Source organism: Mastomys coucha, unplaced genomic scaffold (genome assembly GCF_008632895.1).
Source record: "Mastomys coucha isolate ucsf_1 unplaced genomic scaffold, UCSF_Mcou_1 pScaffold20, whole genome shotgun sequence".
In the NCBI taxonomy this organism is placed as follows: Eukaryota; Metazoa; Chordata; class Mammalia; order Rodentia; family Muridae; genus Mastomys; species Mastomys coucha.
In genome coordinates this window covers 120734054-120750091 of record NW_022196903.1, presented here as the reverse complement: position 1 = coordinate 120750091, position 16038 = coordinate 120734054, and the positions used below count along the sequence as shown (strand labels likewise).

General features: G+C 46.9%; 1 long non-coding RNA gene across 1 annotated transcript in view; it reads right to left on the bottom strand.

Annotated features, from left to right (window-relative positions):
* Nucleotides 1-16038, bottom strand: part of LOC116099637 — a 41790-nt gene that overhangs the window by 24476 nt on the left and 1276 nt on the right. The gene's annotated exons all lie outside the window — the stretch shown is intronic.

Sequence of the window (16038 nt, the reverse complement as noted above, 5' to 3'; positions counted from 1 at the left end):
CCCCCCCCCCGGTACAGAGAGCATAAGTGAGCAGCAACCCCTCCTCCCAAGGATTGCCTAACGTCCCCTGGGCAGGAGGAGGGAGAGGATCACTTCAGATGGTAGGCGCTGTTTGATTATTTTGTAAATATTTTAAATGTCTCAGTTAAGAGATGACACACAGGTTACTACCTCTGCTCTTGTCTTGAGCCTGTTCTGGCTGAAGCATACAATTTAACTTCAGCTTTCCACTGATGCGCAGTTGAAAAGGGAGAAGTGTTTTGATAACTTTTTGAAAATTATTGTAGTTATTCTTATATACTACACCAAAACTCAGCAAGTGATACTTTTTATTTTTATTTTTATTTTTATTGTTTTTTATAGCTAGGGTCTAGTCAGTCATAGAGAACTGGCCTGGCAAGTACAAGGCTCTGACCTCCATCCCTAGCACCCAAAGGAAATAGAGAATATAATAAGAGAAACAACTTATTTTGACTTGCCTATCTGTTTGGGTAGGCCCATGGATCTGTATGCCACCACATTGTGTGGATGCTGGAGGAGGTCAGAGGTCAGAAGAGAGCATCATCTCCCTTAAGGCTGGAGTTACAGGTAGTTGTGAAACAGCTGACATGGAACCAGCTGACATGGTGGGCACCCAACTTGGGTCCTCTGTAAGACCAGTAAGCACTCTTAACCACCAAACCATCTCTCTAGCCTGCCCTGCCCAATATACATCTAACAGCTTGTGTGTATGAATGAGAGGGCACATATGTACACATGTAGGTGCATGTGTATCAGAGGACCTGCAGGGATAGGTTCTCTCCTTCCACTGTTTGGGTCTTGGGGATTAAACTCGGGTTTTTAAGATTTGGGATCAAGCACCCTTACCTCTCTCTCCTTAAGGTATGTCCCTAGCCTGAGAAACCATATTTATTGTATTCACTCATGGACAATAATTTTAAAGGTAACTTAAAAGTAGACATTATAGACTCCTTTACATAAGAGAAAGCAAGTCAAAGGTGTGACTGAAAACCTCACAATATGGTAGTTTGTCATCTACTGCAAGAGACAGAGAGCATCAACAGCCCCAAAGAGCTTCTTATCCTCTTTGTTACACAGACTAGTTGTCTATGGTTATAAAACTTGTGTTCTGTCTTGTTTTGGACTTAAGCAGAATCCCCTGGCCTGTGTTCTTTGGGATATGGCTATAGTCATTCAGCATCAGTGTGTGATCTTCAACCATGAGGTTTCTTGGAACACTTTTTGTTCAATTCCAGCATCGAAATGCCTGTAATTGATCCACACTCCTTTTGATGGGCATTTGGTCATATGTCTGTGAACATTATTGTGAATCCTATTTTGTTTCTGGCAGGAACACACCTACCAGTGAAGTTGCCAAATAATAAGGTTGTGCATAGGCTCAAATTTAGTACACATCATCAATTTCCCAAATAAGGATGTTCAGGAGCCTGGCTTTTTAAAGGCAACCTGCGGCTGCGTCTAAGGCACAGAAGTACGACGTTTCTCCTCCTCCTCTGCTCCTCTTTCCCCTGTATTAGATTGGACTACACTGAAGTTAGAATGGAACCTTTTCCAGTAACAGCTGAGTCTTTTACCCACCCCATGCACTGTAGTGTCTTATGTAATATGGGTCTTTTAAATGTTTAGATTGGCACCCTTCACACTTCCATCCTTGCACGAAAGCTTTTTGAAGTTTGATAACTTCATACTCTTACGGGAGGGTCCACTTCAGTGCTGCTTCGTTTGGATAACTGCTCAAAGTCGGAGACACGAGGCCACTGGGGTGCTACTTAAGTGGCTGGCTTACAGGTTGCCAAGGAAATAAGTCATAGTGGCTTTAAATTTTCCCGCAGGCTGAAACCCTTCAGCCTACAAGCAGTGTCATTAGCCCCCAAACAGGAAGTGTCTGTCTCATGTCTCACAGCTGGTGGCAGAACTAGCTTTCAAACTTAAGCCTTCTGACTCCCAGTCCAGTGCTCTTTCTACCACACAGTTATTCCAAAGGACTTGGGGTGTGGGGGTTGGCCCATGTTCATGTATAGAGTGTCCCTACCTGGGAGCAGTGTGAGTGTTATTATTATTGGCGACACATTTACATGTTGTGTTTTATCCACATGACATAATACTCAGGAGTCTGCTTCTCCTCTCCAGATCCATGACCTGCAACTATTTGAACTGGCCACCAGGTAGGTATGTTTGTTACACCTGGTGCCCTCACACTTTGACTTCGTATAGTTTTGTATTGTTGCAGGGCAAGAGAGTGCAGAGGTTCCTCCATTTTTTTATTTTTGCTGAAGCCATTTTAGGTTTGACTGGAATTTGATCTTCTTGATGGAAAGCCCTGTGGAAAATTACCCAAGTCTTTTCTAGGAACCAAGGTCAGAATGCTAAGCTAATCTATTTTGGCTTCTGTTAAATTTCCCACTTGCACAAAACCTCCCCATGCAGCTGCCCAGTGAGGTAACGGGATGTGGTTTTTGCCTTTAAAATCCCCTTACTTTAAACAGTCAGCTCTACACTTTGGGTCCTGAATACCAGAATGCAGTACAAGCTGGTTGGAATAAAGACTTTCAATTGGCTACACAGTGTGTCTGAGTAACCATCCTTGGTGGGTTTCCTGTAACATTTTGAAGGCCCCAGTGAACCTTCCAATCAATCATCAGAGACTGGACTCTGGCAGTAAGAGGCCTCAGAACTGCCAGAAGCAGAGGACTGATCCAGCTGGGGAGGACTCCTAGAGGTTGCATATCCTGAGACATTCCAGGTTCCCAGGAAAATCCTCTTGACCAAACCACTGATGGGCATGCTGGAGGCAACCAACAGTACCACCCAAAAGGGCAAATTGAAAGTCATCTGCCCTGAACACCTCTGGAGGTTAAGTTTAGTCTGTGGAAGCACCATCTGATTAGGACACAAGAGGGAAGATTAGGTGCACCTGTAGATCCTGTGTCAGGGGTCCTTGTGAGACAATCACTGGAGCCCCCTGGTCTATTGGACGGATGAATGTTTGCTGGCTGGCTACTTGCATTTCCTGATTTATCTGGCAGGTGTTATTTGTATCTGCATTGTCCTTGTCTCTTTAAGTCACTTTGTCACTCACCCTTGCTGTAGGAGGACATGGGAGCCTCCCAAGGACCCCCTCTAAAATATGTGTTAAAAACTCTTTAAAGGGATTCTTGGATGGGGACAATGATAAGTGTTCATTTATCCTCAGTAAGACTCTATCCTCTTTGTGAACTTGAGTGGCCCTCTTTTGAAGTAGGATGGCTGCCTGAGGAGTCTTTAGGTTGGCAACACTTTTCCTTCATCCAACCCCATGGTTGAAGACTTGTTCTCTTTCCTTGGGAGCCAAGGTCCTGTTGATCAGGCCAGAATACTGTGAGAAGCTGAAAGTACTGCAGGTTCTCCCTGCTCCAACCAAAGAGATAAGACATTGCTCTTCTTTATATTCCAGCTGGACTAGTGGGAAATTCAAGAGCTCTTGAGGAAAAATTTCTCCACAGCAGGACAGAGGGCCAATTCTACTACATCTGGTTCCTTCTGTCCACTGTGCAGGAGGAGAGGCTCTGCCTATGGGGAGGTCAGATAGGTTTTGTCTGAGGCTGCATGACCATTGTTCATTCTCCCATTGAAGGAAGAACTGGGACCCTGTTACACATAGGAGGAAGATGAGGAAAAGGGGGAAGGTCCCCTGCCTCTACTTATATTTTCCCTTCCCCACTAATGACTTATTATAATTGGAAGACCCACAAGCCTGCCTTTTTCCTAGAAGTCACATGTCCTTATTGGTCTGTTAAAAGAGTTTTCTATACAAGCCAGTTAACTTGGGTTGACTGTCAGCAACTCCTGGCTACCCTGACTGAAGCAGAGGAGCGAGACCCAATTCAGCTGGAAAGTAGGAAGTTGGCTCTGGGGTTGGGCAACAGGACACTTGCAGATGCAGAGGCCCAGACAGAGCAAACCTTTCCCCTTACTTGACCCACTTGTGATCTTAATACCCATGCAAATAAGGGGCATTGGACACTATTCACCAAACTTTATTGGGAGGGTTAAAAGTAGTAGTCAGAAAATCTACGAACTTACCCAAGATAAACCCAGTTACTCAAGGACCTGCTGAATCACCCACTGGATCTCTGGAAAGGTTCTGTGAAGTCTATCAGGCACTTTCCCCATGGCCGGATGCCCCTACCCAGAGACCAGGGAGCCACTAAGACTGCCTGTTATGCAGTCAGTCAGTCAGAGAGAGAGAGCTCCAGAAATGAGAGGAATTTGAAGGAATGAATAGCTCTCAACTTTGAAAACTTTTCAAAGTTTACAACAGCTGAGATTCAGCTGAAGACAAGGAAAGAAACTTCTGGGTGGTGATCACTGCCCTCAGGGAAATACACAAGAGGAAATAGGGGAGGAGCTAGACCAGGAGAAAGGGAAAAGAACCAATGTGCCTATTGTAAGCAGAAGGCTCACTGCTAGAAGGAAGGCCTTAGCAGGAAAGAAAGAGAAGGAGAGCTGCCCAATCCTACAGCTAGCTGAAAATGGATGGGGCCAGGCCTCCACTTGACTTAGCCCTTGGGAGCACAGGATGACAGTGAGAATAGGGGGCAAGTCCCTCAACTTTGTAATAGACACTAAGCAACACACTCTTGTCTTAACAGAATCCCTAGTAACCTGTAGCTCCAGGAAGACAGCAGTTCAGGGAGCAATAAGCCAAATGGCTTACTTTCATAGACAACCTGTAGAACTGTAGACCTAGGGACAAGATACTGCGAGTTATTCTGATTATGCCAGACTGCTCATACCCACTGATTAAGAAGGACCTATTACAAAAACCCAGAGCCACCATCTTTATGGGGGAAGAATTTGGTCAGTCTAACTCTGGACTCAGACCAAGCCCCTACTAATATTCTGGTTACCTGTCCACCACCAAGGAATACCTCTTATATGAGGACTTGGTCACAAGAAAGGAAGAGCTACCCTCAGGCTACCTGCAGGAACTCAAAGCAAGGCACCCTGGTGTTTAGGTTGAGTGGGACCCACCAGAATTAACATCAGACTGGCCACCCATCATAGTTCAGTTATTATGTCCCGCAAGACCAGTATAGGTCAAATAATACCCCAATGGGCCAGGAAGCCAAGCAAAGGATTGCCAAACACATGAGTTGATTGAGGGGTCAGGGATATTCATTCTCTTGCTCCCTGTCCTGAAACACAAGACTTGAGACTTCTAATCGGGACAGGATTTAACGGAGGTCAATAAATGAGTGGAAACCATCCATCCCATTGTACTGAGCCTTTATACTCTCCTTAAGTTTTTTGCCCCCATGCCCTGAAAGGAATAACTATTTGGTCCTAAATATAATAGATGTTTTCTTCTGTCTCCTGCTAGCCCCAGTCAACCAAAGCAAATTTGTCTTTGAATGAACCAACCTAGAGGGTGGATCTATTGGTCAACTCATGTGGACTCAGTTGCCACAAAGGTTCAAAAACTCACCAACATTGTTTGATGAAAACCTGAGGGTAGGTCTGATGGACTTTAGACAAAAATATCCATAAAGCATTCCACTCCAGTATATAGATGACCTCTCCTCAGAGCTTTGACCACCGAGGAGGAATGTAGACAGGCAGCAGAAGGTGTTTTAGAAATCCTCCAAGGCCTGAAGTACAGAGTCTCAGCCAAAAAAAGGCCCAGCTGTGGGTCCCTAATGTCATATACCTGGGCTGTACAACCTAACAGGAAGGTTTTCCATGATGCTGTATCTCCTCCCTCCCACGTTGAAAAGACAAGTATGGGAATCTGAGCAGGATTGGAGGACAGTTTGATACTTCTGGCTATGGATAGTGGGGTTTGATGAGATAGACAAACCCCTCTGCCAGCACCAAGGGTATGCAGCAGCCTTTAGAATGGACTGAGCAGAGGGCTTTCAAAGCCTTGAAAAAGCCCTCTCAGGAATTATTAACATGTAGATGAGACCAGAGTCTAGTTTGCCTAGGGGGTCCTCATGTAAACCCTGAGACCCTGGAAGAGAGTGGTAGCAATCTGTCCAAGAGACTTGACCTGGTCACAGCCAGATGGCCAAAATCTATAAGGGCCATAGCTGCCACCACCGTACTGGTAAAAGAAGCTGACAAATTACATTAGGGCACAAACTGTTCCTGACAGCCCCATGCTATGTCTCAAGGGGCTTCAGCCCTCTTGAGGGGGACACCCAAGAGATAAATGTCTAATGCCTGGGTGACCCAATACCAAGCTCTGCTCTGGATCAACCCTGCATTCGGTTCCACAAGATGTCAGCCCTCAACTCTGCAAGGTTCCTGCCAGATAATGGCCCCTCAGGTCTTCTGCATGACTGTCTTGAGGTATCTGACCTACTAATCCAATCATCAGGCCTGATCTGACTGATGTCCCGTTAGTGACACCAGATGAGGTATTTGTTCACATATGGGAACACAGTTTTGTCAAAGACTGGCTCAGGTATGCAGTGGCAGGGATGGTGACCCAAGATGTGGGTACCATCTTTAATCAGGGGAACCTCAGCTCAGTGACCCGAGCTTTTAGCTTTGACTCAAGCACTCTGTGGTGGTTGGAAGGCAGGGAGACAAGGGTATCACCATATGCTGCAATATGGTGCTGAGACTGAGATTCCGTAGCTTTAGCAACAGCCCATGCCCATGCCCATGCCCATGGTGTGCCATACATGGAAAGAGGATCACTAACCTCAGCAGGGAAATGATATAAAAAATAGACAAGAAATTTTAGCTATATTGGAAGCTATCTGGTTACCCAAGAGGGTGGCCATTGCCCATTGCAACAGATGCAGAAAAGGGGATTCCCCAGAGGCCAGAGACAACAGAGTAGCTGACTTGGTCATCCAGGAAATGGCCTTAGAACTAGTGGGGTCTCTCCAAGTCCTGGTAGCCCTACCAGAGCCCATTTACCAGATCACCCAGGCAAGATTGACTGGGTTAACCAAGAACTGGCCACACAGGATAAATGAGGATGGTGGATGCTGCTGGATGCCAAACCCATCCTTCCTGGGATTCTGGTTAAGACGACTGACTGGTTATGGATCCCCATCAAGCCGTTCACCTCAGGGCTATAAAAACAGCTCAACTGTTCAGACTCGGGTATCAATGTTCCAGCTTTGGAAAGGCTGGTTAAAGATACCATTTTTAGATATGCTACCTGCACTAGAGATAAAACTCCAAATGGGAAAGGGAGGCCAATTCCACAAGGGGATGTGAGCTTGAGAAAATGGGCCTGGAAACATTGGACGTTGGACTTGCCTGAAATCAGGCCCACCGTTTATAAACTAAATCTTTGTTGATGTTTATAGATACCTTCTCAGGATGGATGGAGTTCCACCTCACGTAAACAGACAGTGCTCCAGCAGTTACTAGGAAATTTCTTCAGGAAATAATTCCTAGGTTTGGGCTGCTCCTAGCTTTGGGATCAGACAGTGGCCCAGTCTCCATAGTCAAAGCGTCTCAAAATCTGACAGAGGCATTAAATATTAATTAAACATCACATTGTGTATATAGGCGACAGAGCTCACGGCAGGTAGAAAGGATAAATAGAACTCTTCAGGAGACTCTGACCAAATTGGTCCTGGAAACTGGAGCAAGCTGGGCCAACCTCCTCTCTTCACCCAGTTAGGGGCCAGATGTGCTCCTTACTGGGAGGGGCTTCCTCCTTTCAAAGTTATGTTTTGAAGACCACCTCCCATTCTCCCAAAACTCTGATTCCTCAGGCAGAAATGTCTAATCCCTCCCTTCTCCTTTGCAGGAATCTTGACAGGTCATTGGCCGGACTGTGAAGGAAATCCTGCCATCTCCCATGTCTAAACCCACACACTAGTCCCACCGAGAAACTGCTTGGATTGAGAGGATACCTGTCCAGACTCTAGAACCTGTCTGGAAGGGACCCTATCCTGTTATCCTCACCATCCCAACTGCTGTGAAAGTAGCTAGTGTCGTCCCTTGAATTTATCACTCCCATTTAAGGAAAACAACTGAAGATGACTTAGGAAAAGCCATCCAGGCTGCTCTTGTGTTAACTCAATATACAAACTAGAGTTATCTGAAAGGAGGGAACCTCAATTGAGAAAATTGGTTCCATAAAATGAGGATGCAAGGCACAGTCCTAGTTATTGATGGGAAATGGCTTGGCCCATTGTGGGTGGTGCCATCTCTGGGCTGGGTGTCTTGGGTTCTATAAGAAAGCAGGCTGAGCAAGCAGTGTGGAGCAAGCCAGTGAGCAGCACCCCACCATGGCCTCTGCTTCAGCTCCTGCCCCTAGGTTTCTGCCCTGTTCCTGTCCTGACTTCTTTTAGGATGAACAGTAATAAAGAAGAGTAAGCCAAATAAACCCTTTCCTCCCCAACTTGCTTTTTGGTCATGCTGTTTCATCACAGCAATAATAACCCTAAGTCACTGAGGACAAATGGACTATTGCTAAGACTTTGGATTCTTAAAGACCAACATATGGTAATTAACTCCTTTCCTTTCTTTTTATATGGGCATGGGAGCCTCACCTGTCCCCTTATCTTCACTTGGGAATCAGGAGTAATAGAAATAGGAAAGGTGGCAGTCAATTTGAACAACCCCCAGGTTCCATGTTGACATTTGTTCTTTTATGCCCACTTTCGGTTAAGCAATAGAAGGGGTGCTTGTGAGGACCTATCTTTTGAAAAAATACAGGAAATCCAGTTGTGTTCATGCCCTGCAAATGAATCCCCTCCTATTGTCAGGGGCCAGGAAATGGGGAGGATTCCAATTGTGTCAAATGGGGTTATAAAACTCAGGCCCCCTGGAAGCATGCCAACAACTACATATAGGGCTCCCTCTGAAACACTTCAGGACAGAGACCTACCTATAAACCCATAACAATAAGACAGAGATTGGGGACAACATAGGGATGTCCAGTTCTATGGTACACTGGAAAAACCTGGAAAATAAGATTCTATTATGCTACCAATAGAGACCCAAAGAATTAAGTTTACCAATTAGAGGAGGCCACTTCTCTGGGGCCCCCAGACCCAACAGATCTCCTACACATCTTGAGGGGAAAGTCTCAACCCTGACTGATGGTTCCTCCCATGAGATTGGTTCTAATCAACACCAAAAATATTAACCCTAGTCCCCACCAGCACTGGAGCTGGGAACCCTTTATATTCTCGACTCTTGACAAGGTTCACTTTTGGCTCAACCACTCCTAGCATGGAATTGGTCAGGGTTGCTGGCTGTGCCTGAACCCTCGACCCCGCCCCCCACCCCCACCTTACTATATAGGACTGTGGACCAAGCAGGTCAAGTGTCAACAACAAGTAAAAGCAACTGTAACATGGAACAGCCTAAGCTTACCCTGGGGACACATGGGAAACTGCAACCTGCCTGCTGTCCAGGGCTTTCCCTGACTTGGAGTCCTCACTTTACTCCACTGCTTGCTATTTCCACTCTCCAGGCCTGTTTTCCATTCTCCTACCGAGTTATCCTTACCAGCAACAATACTTTATGCCCATTAGACCACTTGGTGGCCATGCACAAATGGCTTAAGCAGCCATCCCTCCTCTGAGGCATTCCAAAACAATAAGCCAGTCTTATGAGTCCTAGTGCACATCCTGCCTTCATTGTACTTAAATAGTGGAAGAAGAGAGAAATCTCTTTGACATGGACCCCTGGCTGCCACAGAAAAAAATGAGCCACACCTATCCTCATTCTGCCCCTGGTTGGAGCCAGTATTGCCTGGCCAACAGCCATAGGAACATTAGCCCTCTTGTTCATTGCTCACAACTTTAGAGAAGTAAGAAGCAGGCAACGTTAGAAGAAGTGAGCTGACAGAGACCTCCGAGAATTCTGTCTACCACTTTTCTCTCTCCACATGGATCCAAGGCTTAATGTCCTAGGTGTTCTCTCAAACATCCTCAGGCTAAGAATCATCTATTGTAGAAAAAGACTAGGGTAGGTGGTTTCCTCTAGCCATGTCTAGCACTGGTAGCTAAGGACCCCACATCTTGGCAGCCTTGTACCTTGAAGCACACTGTCTTGGTTTTGGCTCCGATTCCCTGCGTTCAGGAACAGGAAATGGACTCCTGGGGAGTCAGCCTTATTAAGCTGGGCTTCCTAAATGGTAAAGGTGCAGGCTTCCAAACTAATCTTTGGGGGTGGGTATTAAAGATGACAGTCTAACAGCTTCAGCCACTATGGAGCCAGGCCTGGCTCCCCTAACCCTACCGCAGATACCTAAGCTGTGTCTTTAAGAGCAGGGTCAAAAGGAGAGGGAAGAAGCTTCCTGGGCTAGCTCTGTAGACTCGGGGTGGGAGTGTGGGGGATGTTGGGGGGATGTCTATGGAAGATAAAGCGTCTGCCTACTCAGAGCTTCCAAACTTGGACAACAGAACAACTAGAAAAACCTCAGAGTGATTTAAAGCAAGACTCAGTTTGCTGTGGCAAGAAGGCTGTAGAAGAAGAGGCAATCAAAGAGCCCTGAGGAGGGCAAGCAACCCCTTGGATTTAAGGCGTCAACCAAGGTGAATGGAATATTCTCAGAGGGTAAGGAGGAAATAATCACTTTTTTCCATTCCTTGCCCCTTCCCACCTCTATCTAGTCTTATCCCTCTGTTCACAGCCCTCCCATAATCAACCCCCCAAAAACTCTTGAAGATCCAATGCCTCTCAGGGCAGAGGTGGTTTGCTGAGTGTTGGTGTAGGCAGCAGAGAATGCTTGTAAGTATAAGCTCCCATGTCGGCTCCTGCTGAATTCAAGCAGATTGTTTGGAGGCCACTACGCTGAGGCTCGGAGAAGACTTGGGCTCTGGCTTCTGGCCTCAAAGACCTTGCTTTCTCTGGGAGAATCCAGATGCTGTATTCCGTGTCCCAGCATCACTTTGAAATGGGCGGGGAATAACTTGTCTGGGGAACCAACTGGTCACTCACTTCTCAGTGTACCCTTCCATGCTCAGGGGAGCTAGAGCTAGTCCTTGTCCAGCTCACGGGGAAATCTTGTTTCCACAAATGGACAAGCGGAGCAAGCCCTGAACTTCAATACAGTGTCAGCATCTTTGCCCATTTGCTCTGCTCACACCTCTTGGCTAGTTTGCATTCTGATTTGGTCAGCCCTTTGCAGCTATGTCCTCTCTTCTGTCCTTCAGCATCTGTTCTATCTACTCCAGCAGGAGGTGGGGTGGGGGGAGGATGTTAAAATGTAGGTCTGTCTTTGTTGCTTCATAGACATCACAGTAGGCTTCTCACAGCCACTCACTAGGACCTTCTCCAGTATCACAAGGCAGCAATGTTCTTGGGTTTCCTTAGGTAATATGGGCTTACTGGAGGATATATAGACTTAGACAAGGTGATTCAAATGGGAACCTTAGAGTAGCCTAGGCACCAGTAATATACCGCCTTCACAATGACTCAGCCCTTCAGCTCTGCTATCAGCACAATCCTGTCTTTGGCCTTTAAGCCCCACTGCCTGCCATTCCCACTGAACCTCCTGGCTTTTGTTTTGCTCCTCTGCTGGGCCTCAGTTTGCAGCTTCCTAAGGGGGAGGATGTGTTGGCGATAGTGGACTAGATGCTCCCTCCAGCAAAGTTACTCTGCTGGGTGGTTTCAAAGTGGCTGCTGTGTGCTGAGACGCCAGCTGCCTACTAGAAAATCTATGCTGACTAGGGTGGTGGTGTCACAGGGTACAAAGCATGATGACCAGTGTCTAAGGGATGCCTGGTGCTGCCGTCTTTGGAGTGGGACATGCACTGGAGAGACTTCATCGTAGTTTTAAGAGAAGGTACCCACAGAGCCCAAGCAAAAGGTGCAGGGACAAAGCCTCCTGAGGCCCCCGTCATCAGACCAGGCAGCAAGCATGGTTTGAAGCTCATGTTGGGTCATCAGATCCCTTGCAGTGGCCACACTGGCTTCTCCATCTCTGTGTGGACACCTTTCTCTCTGTCCCACCTTGGTTTTGGAAAGACTACATCATCAAGGCTATACGTTCCACCTTGGTCTTGGAAAGACTACATCATCTAGATTACACGTTCCACCTTGCTTTTGGAAAGACTACATCATCTAGACTATATTTGCCTAGCACACTGCCGGCTCTCTTGGCTCTTATTCCATTTACCACCCCAGTTCAGGCTCTGCCCACCACCTATTTTCACAGAGGAGGGGGTGAATGACACAGACTGGTCACCAAGCTCTGTCCTGAGTATATAGATGGCCAATGGCACCCACCTCCAGTCCTTCTCCTGCAACATCTTGTCACTTTGTCTGTGAAAGGGAAGGTGGAGTTAAGCCTACCTTTTTCTCTCCTACCTTCTCTTAATTCCTCTTTTAAAAAAATCACTAGACAGGTGGAAGGAAGAGGAGTGGACAGGAGTTCTACTGAAGACATGAAAATGTAAACCTTTAAGAGAGCGGGGGATTGGCCTATGCCACTTGCACCTTGCAGGCCCTACCAGGGACACAAGAGATGGATAGTGATTGGTGAAGGCAATAAAAGATCATGAATCATTGGATCCACTGGTCTAATGTCCAAGTCCAGGTCTGTCTCTTGTTAGCTTCGTGACATAAAGGAGGACTCCTTGATGTCCCTGAGCCTAATTCCTCATTTGTAAAATGAGGATAATAAGACCTGCCTTACAGTGAAGAGGGGGAATAACCACTGGTCCCAGTCCAGACCACTAGCTTGGTATGCAGTCTGTGCAGCATTCCTCCCTGCGACTACATCCAAGCATCCTAGCGAAGTGGAAGCCATGCCCACCACACCTCCACAGAAGTGTTCCCTGCACCCCAATTCCAGCCTCTCCCTTCTCTATAATTTTTGCTGCGGTGATTAGAGAACAGAGTCCCTCAGTGAAATGCTCTGGACATTTTAGGGGTGATCAAAGATCTGAGCATTTGAAGACCCGAGTCTCCATTGGTGAAGAGAGGGAACACGAGAAAATCTCAAAGGTTTGCCATCCATACCATTTTCAGCAGAACCTTGAGGACTCCCAGAAAGCTGGAACCATGTGCGAAATTTTTTTAAAAGAGGAATTAAGGGAAGGTAGATCTAATGTCAGGTCGTGAGGGCATAGAGCCCAGGGCCTGATTTGCATTGCCCTCTCAGACCCCAACTCACAGTGTTTTCCCTATGAACTGGCTGGGTGATCCATCCTTTTGAGTTAACCTGATGGGGCAAGGCTCAAAAACAAGAGGATCGGCCCTGATAATAGTGAACATCAAAAGCAAGGGTTGTGACCCTGTGGGGTGAGCACAAAGAGTAAGGAGTGCAAGTGGAGAGGGGACAGGAAGGCGCCTTGGAGAGAAGGCTGCAGAGTGGGGTTGTATGCACCCACCCCCCCTAGGAGACAGAGCAGCGAGGATCAGCTGAGAAGGGGCTGAAACACCCAAAGTGGCCACCCCTCCTCCAAGGATTGTACAAGAAGGAAAAAAAATATGTCACCAGGCCAAAGGAACTGAAATCCTCTAGCAAGGAAAGGAGGCAGACAAAAGAACAGGAGCTGTGGGCTCTCTAAGTTCCAGGAGACAGACCCGCCCGCCGGATGCCGGCACGCCAAAGGTCCTGGCAGGGATGCTGGCACACCAAAGGTCCTGGCAGGGTAGGGCAAGGAGCTGCTTATCCTAGCAGGGCTGCTTCAGCAGCACGAGGGCCACAGAAATAGGGTTTTCATGGGATTGTGTTGTTGCCAGTTTGGGAAAACAGAAGAACCCTCTTTGAAACACAAATTCAGTATTTCTTTTACGGCGGGGGTGGGGGGGCAGGTTATGATTCTGTTGTCTTTTTTTTCATCCATCGGTAGATGAGTGAGCTTTGTAAGAATGAGTGTGCAGACGTCCCAGATTCAGGCTGTGCATAGTTGTGCTCCCAGAGGCAGGAGGGGGGGGGGGACTTCAGATGGCACCCTGGCCTATGGCTAGCAAGGGGATCCACCATGCAAGATCTGAATTGTTTGATTCCTGGGCTAAGGCAATGTCTAGACTTTGCTAAGCACACCTTTGACTATCTCCACCTTAACCTTGAGCTCATCCTTGCTGCATCAACAAATTTATGTGAGCTCAAAACCATACATTGTAGAAAACAAGGAAAATAAAATACTAGAACGTTGAACTGGTGCACCAAATAAACTTGAAAACCATTACAGAAGAGAATAAGCATTACCTATAATACCCAGATTTAGAGACTATTGGCATTGATAGCTCTAATTCCACCTTGCCTCTGTTCACCAGCATTTTAATCATACATTCTTCAATCTATTGGATCATTAGGCTCTCTGTCCTCCATTTCTACTGTTTAGAAAATTTCACAGCTCCCTGCTATCAAGAGCTAGCCAATGTTTGCTTAGGAGAGACACTTTGCCAGCCACCAGAGAATGGGGTGAGGATGAGAGCTGAAGCAACAGACCCTGAGCTATGCAACCTGCCTACCCCTAGAACCTCCAGAATCCTTTCACTGGACTGAATGTCAAAGAAAACTCTCTCCCCGTGAGGCACAAGAGACCCTGCCACATTACTGAAGACATGCTTTCGAGAGACTTGCCTGTGCCACTATGGTGCAAGCCCAGGCCCAAACGCCTTTGTGATTTGTCCTTTGAGCCAATCAGAACTGTGGAGAATCTTTCTTTTTTCTATATTGTTGCATTTGCATTTGGTTCAGACAGGCCCCATGAGCTCTGTGAATGAGATGAGTCTCCCCTTTGTAGGGAAAAGAAGAGTTTGAAGGTTTGCTGTCAGTTGCTTGCGTGGGCCTTTGTGGGGCTTCCTGTGGTTTGAGCCTCTTCCCAGTCATTCCTGCCTAGGACCCAAGCTTTTTGGGGGATTGGGGCATTGAGCCCTGCTTTCATTTCCAAGTTGCTCAATAGAGTCTCTACACATAGCCGATTAGTCTTCTTCGGTTGGTACTCATCAACTTGCTTTTCTACTCTGCGTGGTTTTTTCCCTTCACGTGCTTCCCCTTCAAGTGAATGGGCAGAGGACCTGAGAGCTGAGGACAAAGGAGCTGCTCTGACTCTTGCCTCTTAACCAGATACCTTCATTTCCCAAACGATTGGAGGGTTTAGCCTTACTTCAGAAATCAGACCCTGGTTAGGCGAACTAGAAATTTAAGAATGTCAGGATGGAGACAGCAGACATTCCCTGTTGGGAAGCACTCCAGAGTTGTGTTTGTCATAACTCTTTTATACTCTTGCGTGGAACACATGGGTCCCCCCACTCTTCCTCGTATTGCCAGTCCCTCCCTAAAGCCCCCTAAGTGTCATTTCAAGCCAATACTGAAGGAGCTGAGATTTCCTGAATGGTGAAGGAAGAAACACAGAAAACCAAACTCTCCCTACCAATTACCAGCCCAGCCCCATGCATATGCCTGTCACCAGCACTCAACCTGCATAGTCTCCTGAAAACCTTCTTTGAATAGGGAATGTAGCAATTTTGGTTTTCTCCTAAGAAATTAGAAACAATGTCTCTAAAATGTTACCTACCCACAAATTTACATAACTTTGGAAAAGGAAGCCCCTTGGCTGGTGAAGTGCTGCTGATGCCTAGTGGGGGCATAGTTTGGGTCAGAAGTACAGGTGAACATTGAAGCCGAGGCAAGGAAGGGAGAGACTCAATTGACCTCTGCAACAGTGAGAGATGGGTAGGGTAGGATTATCTTCTTCCTGGCCTCCTAACTTTGAGCAAAACCAGAAAAAAAGAGCAGAGAGGTTTGACAGAGAGAGTCCTTGTCCCACCCCTTGTTCCAATTCCCCTGGGGGGGAAGAGGGATTGAAACCTTTCCTAGACCCCATGCCCACTTCCCCAAGAAGATGAGGGAGAGATGCCACACATACACGCACACACACTAGTTAACTGTGAATCATTAATGAAAGTGTTCCCAGGGCCCCATCAGGGTTTTGTCTGTGACCTCCATCTGGCCATCACTGAACCACTTAAACTTGAAGTGTTGGAGTGTGAAGATTTTGTCAAGGGATCAAGGCACTCTGAAGTGGCTCACAGACAGACTGGGTGCTGGGCAACGTCACTCATTGCCCAGCAGACCCTTTCTGCAATCCA